Source organism: Oncorhynchus clarkii, chromosome 17, assembly GCF_045791955.1.
Source record: "Oncorhynchus clarkii lewisi isolate Uvic-CL-2024 chromosome 17, UVic_Ocla_1.0, whole genome shotgun sequence".
Taxonomy (NCBI): domain Eukaryota; kingdom Metazoa; phylum Chordata; class Actinopteri; order Salmoniformes; family Salmonidae; genus Oncorhynchus; species Oncorhynchus clarkii.
Window position 1 is genome coordinate 14,940,682 of NC_092163.1, and position 11,269 is coordinate 14,951,950.

Consider the following 11,269-nt stretch of genomic DNA (forward strand, 5'->3'; position numbering starts at 1 on the left):
GGACTCCTTCACATATTGATTGCCTTCCCTGTATCTGTTTGTTTTCTCTGTTTCATCCCGGTGTCAGCATTGTTGTTGTTTCCATTTCCACTGTCCAGACGCTGTCCGTATTCTGTTCCTGTCCGTGGTTATTAAATGTTCACTCCTGTACCTCCTTCTCGCCTCCAGCGTCGATCCTTACGATAACTAAACAAGCCTCAAAACACAATGACGTACATACCGCCATATAGATTTCTATCGAAAACCACTATCGACGTGAATAGATGAGTGGAACCAACAACTGTTATCCTCTAACCTTCAACCACCATTTAGAGAAGTTTCCTTGGAAGCTCTTGCTCTCTCAGTCTCTTGGCTGTCGCCGGGCAGAACTCATCAGAGGCTCTTCATCTGGTGGGTGTTTTTATTTATCGTCACGAGTGGGAAACTATGAAGCTCACTTTCTAACAGCTCTGAGCTTTAGAATTTACAATTTCACTGGCCTGATGAATTAGTGCTACTTCAGCTCACATAGCGGCATTATGTCACTGTCCAGAGTGATGAGAGACTAGCCTGGCCTAACTACCTGCTCCACCTGGCTGCCACCATAGACTCCTATTGGGAGGAACATGGCTCCGCCTGCCTGCCACATGCAGGATCCCATGAGGTGGAAGATGGCTTGGGATTGCTATTTAATTACTGAGGTTTTAGCTATAGGATCAGATCTGGTACCAAGCCAGTGATAAATAACAGTATGATTATGATGATGACAGTTTAGTTACTAATGTGCGTGTGCATAACAATTTGTTTGAATATGGCACACACGGCAAGGTGCATCTGGTGTTTGATGATTGTTGGCCTCGAAGTTGAATGTCAGATCTCCGCTCTGATAAAGGTAGAACATTATCATGGAGTTTGACTGGGGCCACTGACTCTGTCTGTAGGACTAAAATAACAATATAGATAGCCAGCAAGAAGCAACATCAGTAGCATCAATCAGTGTAATGGAACAAAATGCACCCTGTCATTATGCACCCAGGAAGTGGGAAATGTAATTAGACCAATGAAATTAGGCCATGTGCACCTCATTGTCAACAGGACAATATTTTTATTTTTATACACATATATCCATAATTTACAGTAGCATTCTGGATTTGTATTCTTCCTCTGATATATAGGGGTTGGAATAAAATGTTTTCCCAACCTATTGTTTCCATTTGTTTGATGCATAATTTGATATATAAGCACTCCACTTAATTTGGTCACCGGGAATCCACCAAAGGCTTTGCTGTTCCAGGAAAAGCTAATCATAATGTTAAACCTATTTTTCATCAAACATATGGGACTTAAAAGCACTTAATCCATATATAGTTCTAATTTACATTTGGAAAAGGAAACAGGCTAACACTTGTTAAGTTCTGAACAAGCAGAGCAAAAACTCACTGACAACTAGAAAAAGCTCAAATCAAGTTTATTCACCCACTGGGTCATACACCTGCAAAGCACATACATTTATAATCTTCTAACAGGCCCTGCCTGTTACTAAAACCTTTGTGGTTGTGAAAGTGTATGAGTGAGATAGAACTGCAAAATGAGAGACAATGTGATGGGCCTCTCTGGCTCCCCCTTCCAGAGGTTACTTCTCACTTCACCTGTTGATTTGACCTCGAGACGCATCCCTCACTCCTCCCTAGTTCCGAAGCCGGCCTGCCTGATCAGAGATTAACAATTGCCTTTCGTCTTCCTCCTCAGAAACATGGAACAGAATATGAAGATTCTACTCTCAGTAACTTTCCATATTCCTAGTTCTTATTATCGACCCTTCATTGACCCCAACACATCCATTCCTTATACCTGTAAAGTAATCAATGAGTTACAGTCTGGTAACACGAATCAGTACATTTCAAGATAGAATCAAACACACTTTACTTGACACTCAGTGTCATAACATGTTATTACACGGTCATAAACATGTCACAATATGTCATAACGTGTTATGACACTGGGTGTCAAGTAAAGTGTTACTGGAAACGGGATAGGGACTATATGTAATTTGGGAGCCTATAATTTAACATGAATGGTATGAGTTATAATGATGATGGCGGTTTACTGCTATGTCAGCCTATTTATAGTGGCACACTTTATTGCCCTGGGTACGCTCTTCCCTAGCATTATCCTGCCATGAGTCATGCCCACTGTCACTTTACTTCCTGTCTTGTGATAAGTAGACTGATATGTTCTCTATCTCTCTTTTTATGTTCTTCATCACAGTTGTACGCCTCCTTGGAATTTGGGAGAAAATGGCAGCTGGTTCATGAGCATGTGAACAGGTTCTACTGGTGAGTCATTCGCTTGTCTTCTTTCTTCTCATCATCCTTCGCTTCCTCTCGTCCTCTCTGTTGTCCTGATCTTTTCCTTTGTTTACTCAGACTCTCCTCACAAACTGTTTTGGAGCATCACTAGCAGTCATTACTTTTTCATTGGGTGTTATCCATGTATACTGTCTATACATAAATAGGAAGATACAGTATAACAAGTCTTGCCCGGTGGCATGAGTAATAGATCACCCAGGAAGTCCCTGTTGTCCCTCATCTAATCACATCAGCCCTCATTCCCACAACAGCCAACCGCAGTGGCCCTCCCCATTCTGAGCAAGTGCACACTCATCACAAATATAGCTCATTGCTTTCCTTCCTAGAGATAGGGGAGGGTGTGTGTGTGTGTGTGTGTGTGTGTGTGTGTGTGTGTGTGTGTGTGTGTGTGTGTGTGTGTGTCGAGCTGCCGCAAGCTATGTCCACAGTAATTTGCATGAATTCGGGGTCTGCTTTTCATCACATATCCTAAATAATTTGCTCAAGCCATCCTTGTTCCAACCCCATCAAGGACTTTAAACTCTGGCCGTCAGAATTAGTACCCTGGGCAACCTCAAGCCAGGCTTACCGACAAGGAGTTTATCAGTCTCACTCCACCAGGAATGACATACATCACACTGTAGGAACGCCAAATCTGTCCAAGGTATTTCACTCTGCCCAATAAAATGACATAATACAGTGATATACAGTACAGTGACTTGAATTATGTGGCACAGCCTTTCCGGTATACAGTGTCTGACTAAATAAATACCATATTTAGGCTGCTGCATTTCACGCTTTTGTGACAGATACCACTTTTTGGTGGAATAACAAACCAACAGCGTCTGGGTGTTGCTGTGGGGTAGCTAAGGGTAATGTGGCAATTCGTGACACATCTCTGGGGAGAACGTCCTCACAAGGAAAGGCATTGCTATTTTATTGCCATCATTGTTGAGACAATGATGAAATGAGACGTCACAAGGTGAGACCCAAATGCAGACACAGGAGGCAGATGGTTGGAGTCTTACAATGTTTATTAATCAAAAGGGGTAGGCAAGAGAATGGTCGTGGAAAGCCAAAAGGTCAAAACCAGATCAGAATCCAGGAGGTACAGAGACAGGCTCGTGGTCAAGGCAGGCGGTATGGTCAGGCAGGCGGGTAAAAAGTCCAGAAACAGGCAAGGGTCAAAACCGGGAGGACTAGAAAAAGGAGAATGCAAAAAGGAGGAGAACGGGAAAAACGCTGGTTGACTTGGAAACATACAAGACGAACTGGCAAGAGAAACAAAGAGATAAATACACTGGGGAAAATAACCGACACCTGAAGGAGGTGGAGACAATCACAAGGACAGGTAAAACAGATCAGGGCGTGACAATATCTGGAGTGGAATAGCCCTGCTGAGACTCATCTCCCTCTGTTTATGGTCTTCTTCCCTCTTTCTCTTCCCTATTTTTTTCCTCCTCTTCACTTCACCCATCCTGTTTTTCCCTCCTCCTCTTCATCCTTCCTTCTCTCTTCTTCTATAATCCAGGTCTGTATCTGGTTCACATGGAGGCACACCCCCCTAATGGACGTGAGTAGCACTACACCCACACACACACACACCTCTCTCTCCCTCTGTCACACACACAGCAGAGAAATGCCCCCACATTCGCAGTCCAATTGTCAGCCCTCTAACGATAGAAGAGAGTGAGAGTCTGTCAAGGAATAAATTCCACCCTGGGTTTAGAGCTTTGTCCCAGGGGAGAGACAGTGGATTACCCAACTGATAAATGCAGTGCATGACACTTGATTAATATGGCCTTTCCCTCTCATCCCTCTCGCCCTGGGAGTGTCAGCTCCATATCTCGCCACGGCAACACCACCCAAGGTCATCCATAGGGGAAATTGTGAGATTGTTTATTCTAGCTATCTGCTGTTGCTGTTGTTAGAGTCCCGGAATCAGAGACAGTTTTGTTTTCTGTATACAGAGAATTATCATATTTGATCATGTTGAATAGTGACAAACCTACAACTTTACATACTGTATGTATGAAACAATTACCATTATAGAATGGAAATCACAACATACGGGTGGAAAAGTATTAAGACCCCTTGACCTTTTCTACAGTGTGTTACGTTAGTCTTATTCTAAAATGGATTATATTGTCTTTTTTTAAATCAAATTTATTTCCCTAATTAATCTACACACAATACCCCATAATGACAAAGCAAAAACAGGTTTTAGAAATATTAGCAAATGTATAAAAATAAAAAATACAGAAATATCACATTTATATCAGTATTCAGACCCTTTAATGAGTACTTTGTTGAAGCACCTTTGGCAGTGATTACAGCCTCGAGTCGTCTGGGGTATGCCACCATAAGCTTGGCACACCTGTATTTGGAGAGTTTTTCCCATTCTTCTCTGCAGATCGTCTCATGCTCTGTCAGGTTGGTTGGGGATAATCTCTGCACAGCTATTGTCAGGTCTCTCTAGAGATGTTTGATCGGGTTCAAGTCCGGGCTCTGGCTGGGCCACTCAAGGACATTCAGAGACTTGTCCCAAAGCCACTCCTGCGTTGTTTTGGCTGTGTGCTTAATGTTGTTTTCCTGTTGGAAGGTGAACCTTCGCCCCCAGTCTGATGTCCTGAGCACTCTGGAGTAGATTTCATTAAAGATCTCTCTGTCCTTTGCTCCATTCATCTTCCCCTCAATCCTGACTAGTCTTCTAGTCCCTATCGCTGAAAAACATTGTGATAGTGCCACCACCATGTTTCACCGTAAAGATGGTGCTAGGTTCCTCCAGATGCCAAAAAGTTCAATCTTAGTTTCATCAGACCAGGGTATCTTGTTTCTTAGCAGTCCTTTAGATGTCTTTTGGAAAACTCCAAGCGGGTTGTCATGTGCCTTTTACTGAGGAGTGGCTTCCGTCTGGCCACTCTACAATAAAGGCCTGATTTGTGGAGTGCTGCAGAGATGTTTGTCCTTCTGAAAGGTTCTCCCATCTCCACTAAGGAACTCTGGAGCTCTGTCAGAGTGACCATCGGATTCTTGTTCACCTCCATGACCAAGGCCCTTCTCCCCCGATTACTCAGTTTGGCCTGATGGCCAGCTCCTGGAAGAGTATTGGTTGTTCCAAACTTCTTCCATTTAAGAATGATTGATGCCACTGTGTTCTTGGGGATCTTCAATTCTGCATTACTCTACCTGCATTACTCTAGATATGTGCCTCGACAAAATCCTGTCTCGGCGCTCTACAGACAATTCCTTCGACCCCATGGCTTGTATTTTGCTCTGACATGCACTGTCAGGTGTGTGCCTTTCCAAATCATGTCCAATCATTTGAATTTACCACAGGTAGGAACATCTCAAGGATGATCAATGCAAACAGGATGCACCTGAGCTAAATTTGTATTTTTACAGCAAAGGGTCTGAATACTTATGTAATTAAGGTATTTCTGTTGAGTATTTTTAATACATGTTGGTTTTGTTGTTATAGGGTATTGTGTGTAGATTAATGAGAGAGAAAACCAATTAACTTCTTGATGCACCCATCCCGTTAGCGGGATCATTTTCGTCAACATCCGCTGAATTGCAGAGCGCCAAATTCAAATTAAATTACTAAAAATATTAAATTTTCATGAAATCACAAGTGCAATATAGCAAAACACAGTTTAGCTTGTTGTTAATCCACCTGGTGTGTCAGATTTCAAAAAAGCTTTTCGGCGATAGCATACCAAGCGTTTATGTAAGGACATCTCTCTCAGTAGACAAATCATTACAAACAGCTAGCAGCCAAGAAGGCAGGCAATGGAACAAAGCGCTTTCAGGAAAAACAGTACTTCCGGTTTGGATTTTCCTCAGGTTTTCGCCTGCAATATTTTATATGTTTTCTATCCTAATCTGACAATTTTATGCATATTCTAGATTCTGGGCCTGGGAAATAGGCCCAGAAAGAGGTTTTAATTGGGTACTTTTTTCATCAAAATACTGCCCCTTACACTCAACAGGTTAAACCAATTTTAGACTAAGACTAACGTAACAAAATGTGGAAAAAGTCAAGTGGTCTGAATACTTTTTGGTCGCATGTTCAGGAATGGATGAAGAATTGCAACATTTACCTGGATCTAACTCTGAAAATAGCACTGCTGGGTGATATTATTAAATATATACAGTGGGGAGAACAAGTATTTGATACACTGCCGATTTTGCAGGTTTTCCTACTTAAAAAATTCTAGACCTCTACATGCTTTGTATCATTAGGTACACTTCAACTGTGAGAGACGGAATCTAAACAAAAATCCAGAAAATCACATTGTATGATTTTTAAGTAATTAATTTGTATACTTACTTGTTCTCCCCACTGTATATATATGCAGTATATACATATATATATATATATATATATTTTGCATATATATATACATTGGGGAGAACAAGTATTTATATATATATACTGTATATATGAAAAAAAATCAGTACACTGTCACAAGTTTAACACTCCTCTATTGCATGTCAATCCCAAACCATACAAAAGTTCCCTCGATCAATTCATACAGACATATGGCCTCGGTTTCCAGGCATCCTTACTTTCCCAGAAATAGAGGGCATGATCCACAGCTATATTAATCCAGATATCCAGTAATCTCTATCTCCTCATCTGGCAGGTATACAGTATGTTACATGCCAGGCTCTCACGTGCTCAGAGCCCAACAGAAACTACCCCTTCCCTGGATACATCGACATCAGCTCACTGGTGCTCCAAGATGACTATATGTTTATTCAGGTAATGCTCTGTCTGAGGAGAATATATTGTATGTAGACCATGATGCATTGCATAGGATGTGTATGTGTTCTGTATTACGCACAACTTGGTTTGGTTAGGACTGGGAGAGGATTTGCATATTTTACAGCATCACATATTACAACTAGTTGATCCTCAGGAGTGAGGAAATGGTATGATGGAGCGATTCAACTGTAATTCATGAAACATTATTATATTTCTGATTCATTGAGATGTTGACACATTGTATTAACGGCAGTGTGTTCTTGATTAGAATAGATTTGGAGCCCATTGAAAGACGCAACGTTTTTTAATTGTTCATTTTGCAATCCGAATATGTAAATGGTTTCATATCATTCTCGCCTCTGAACCTTCACCAGTTGTTATGCTCATCCTGCCAGAATACGGCCTGAGAATAAAGATCTGTGGTCTTCCAGATCCCTCAACCATGTTTGACCACACTCTCCCTAACTAAACCCACAACCACTCAACCTAAACCTCTGACCGGATCTTCAATTCAGGGAACCTACAATGTTTTCTAGCGTCACAGACAAATGGATTCTGCAAAAGCAGGGCAAGAAAAATCCATCATCCCAATTTCTCTTTCAGTTCAAATTTGCCCCTGGTTACTCTCCATCGATTTTTAGCTTTTTAACTAATTTGCACGTGGGACTGTTTCTGGCGAGCGTTCACTGTGCCCACTGATCTTCCCTCCCCAATTATTTATTTCTCACTCTCTTTCTTCCCCTCTCTCGCTCTCTGTCGCTCACTTGCTCTCTCTCTGTGTCTTTCTCCCTCACACCCTCCTCACCTCACCTTCCCTCCCTTCAATTGAACATAACACTTAGAAGCACGCTAAGAGGCCTAATTGGTTCTGTCATGTAATAATGAGCCTATTACACCCCCTTTTCCAACGCAGAAAGCCAGCAGCTTGTTTTGTGGATAAATTCTCGATTAATGAAATTACGAAAGAGGAAGTGGATTAAATAAATTGCTACTTAGGGCTGACGCTAGGACAATCACACTTTTGTTTGCCGAAAAATGTTCTCCTATCCTGATAGCCTCCGAATCCTGTGCTCTAATTACAGGTTTCTGGCACTTTCTTCCCTGCTCGCGGTGTTTAGACTGCATAGGCTAACAGCTCAAGTGTTTTCTTGCCAAGGCGCTGCTATCAATAAGGATGACTTTCCTAAGACAGGCCACTGAGCATTGCTTGGGAAAGTTAAAGATTTCTCTTGACAGAGAATAATGAGGCTATTGATTGTCCCTATGAGATATTTACCCAAGTCTACCTCCATAACCACAAAGGGCATCAACAACAGAAAAGGACAGGAGAGGAACAGTTTGTCTGTATGCTAGCCAGGAGATTTTGTAGTTATTTTCTCAATAGTAAAGTCCGGAAATAGCCATTTAAATTTCTTATGCATCAATCTTCTTCTCTGACAATGAAGTATATATCTTTACATCATAAACAATGTCATGCATTATCACTTGGGTGATGGTTGCAAGATAAGTAACGATTGATACATTTATGAATGTTTTAGATTAATCCAAGTACTTAATTCATGTTAAAAACAATGTACACAAAGGGAAGTGAACACAAAGGGAATACTCAGTGTCTTGGCTCAATGTGTTCCAGGTTACTACAGCAGGACAGGCCAGCTACTATGTGTCCTAGCAGAGGAATCCATTCCTCAAAATCAAACTGTCTTAATATTCTCTGCCTAAAGTAAGCAACATTCATTTTACAGTGATAAACACGTGCCTCCAGTGAATGGCGGTGATACATGCAGTAGGTAAGCATTTCAAGTCTACACCTGTTGTGTATGGCTTATGTGCCAAATAAAATTATATTTGATTTGAAGTAACCAACAATGTCCCCCTTGTTTTCTCCCTTCAACAAAAGGATTTAGCTCCAGAAATAACTGTAGCCTTACAAAATGTTACTTTTACATTTCAGCCATTTAGCAGATGCTCTTATCCAGAGTGATTTATAGTTTGTGCATTCATCTTAAGATAGCTAGGTGGGACAACCACATACCACAGGCATAGAAAGTACATCATTCCTCAATAACGTAGCTGTCAGTAGAGTCAGAGTTGGGGGGGGGGGGGGGGGGGGGGGGGTCAAGTGCTGGTGAAGGTTTTTTTTTAAAGGTGAGGAGGAGGATTATTTATGATACTGTTTGAAGAGGTAGGGTTCAAGAAGATGGGCAGGGACTAGCTTCAGGGGGAAGCTGGTTGCACCATTGGGGAGCCAGGACAGAGAATAGCTTGGGACTGGGCTGAGCGGGAGCTGCCCTCCTGTAGGAGTGGGAGGGCCAAGATACCTGAGGTGGCAGAACGGAGTGGGAGGGTTGGCGTGTAGGGTTTGAGCACAGCCTTAAGGTAGGGAGGGGCTGTTCCATAGGTAAGCACCATGGTCTTGTAGTGGATGTGAGCTTCAACTGGAAGCCAGTGGAGTGTGCGGAGGAGCAGGGTGACATAAGAGAACTTGGGAAGGTTGAAAACCAGGCGGGCTGCTGCATTCTGGATAAGTTGCAGGGGTTTGACGGCACAAGAGGGGAGCCCAGCCAACAGTGAGTTGCAGTAGTCCAGACAGGAGAGGACAACTGCCTGGATTAGGACCTGCACCGCTTCCAGTGTGAGGTAACATCTATAGATGTTGTAGAGCAGTAACCTGCAGGAGCGGGGCACTGCTTTGATTTTTGCAGATCACAACAGGGTGTTCTCCAGGGTCACACGTTCTTTGCACTCTGGGAGGGGAACACTGTGGAGTTGTCAACCAGGAAATCCCAGTTTATCACACAGACACTGGCAGGTGTGATGGAGGGAGGTAGAGGAGTTAGATATGGGTCTGATCTTCAGAGTCAGCAGTCATTAACAATCACCTCTGCTGTCTACTACTCAAATTGAATCACATTTTATTTGTCCCATTTGCTGAATACAACAGGTGTAGGTAGACCTTACCGTGAAATGCTTACTTACAAGCTTACTTACAATAACGAAGCAATAGGTTACAGATACCAAGTCAATCTGCAGGGGTGCAGGTTAGTCCAGGTAATTTGTACATGTAGGTAGGGGTAATGGTCTACTGCTGCTCCTTCTAACATATTTGTTAACAGTTTACAAAAACGGGCTTAGTATTAAAATTGATGGTCACACCCAGTGGGTAAAACTGGTTGAAATGACGCCAATCCTGTTCTCCATTCAGTATGACGTTGTTTTAACTAGTTTAACCCTCTGGGTATGCATGCATGTGCTAATCACAAACTATTGTCAACTGAAGTTATTCTGTATGTATCGCTTTAAAGTTTCACTTTAATATTTTATATTTTTTAAAGAGACAGACTATTCATCTGAGATCCTCTGAAAAATATAGTAAATTTACTCTGACCAAAGTACTTTGTAGGAGTCCCAGGTATTGTTGTTACACACCCTGGAGTTGTGGGCTTCAGAAGCCCAGTGGCCTCAAGGACTCAAGGAGAGGAATCATTCACTAAGTACTTTGAGCTCAACAGGGAACAGAGAGACTGAGTGAGCGCAACAGTCATTTACTCTTCTCCCTGCTCTCGTTAAATAATTAATTGCTTCTCGTCAGTATTCTCTTTCTTTCTCGCTTTTGCTCTCTCAAATCAATTATATACTGTTCTTAAAAAATTATTCTTCCTTTAACCTGATGGGAGTAATTTGAGTGTCAGTTGGATTCAACCTGGACAATCTTTCCTTCAATCAAAACGTATTTCTCTGTTTTTCGAGTTAAACTTAGCCATTTAGTGTTAGGTTTTGATTAAATTCATCTCCCAGAGGTATGAACTTCAACACTGAATATTACAGAACATCCTAACATAATTAATAATCAGAGTGGTAGGCCTACAAATCAATGACAGCCAAATGATGAAGTACCCGATTCTTACTTACTCAGAGCTATAAATAGCTTTTAATGAGTGAGTGGTAGGATGGAGGGAGGGATAGCTAGATGATTTAGGTAATGTAATGGTCATGGTGATGATGCTCCTTTCTGTTAGCCTAGTGTGTGTGTGTGTGTATTAGCTCTCTGCCAACACACTTAACCCCTCCCCCCATTTCCCCAGCATTCGGAGCCTCAGATTCCCTGACTCAGCAGTGGATCCATATTTCTAATGGATTGCAGAAATCTTCATTAAATACCTCTTTGGGG

The 11,269-nt window shown here is 42.0% G+C and overlaps 1 pseudogene; it reads left to right on the plus strand.

The window, feature by feature from the left end:
- The window catches only part of LOC139369349 (VPS10 domain-containing receptor SorCS1-like), a 386,048-nt pseudogene extending 376,376 nt beyond the window's left edge, over positions 1-9,672 (plus strand).
- Positions 9,673-11,269: the final 1,597 nt, after the last annotated feature.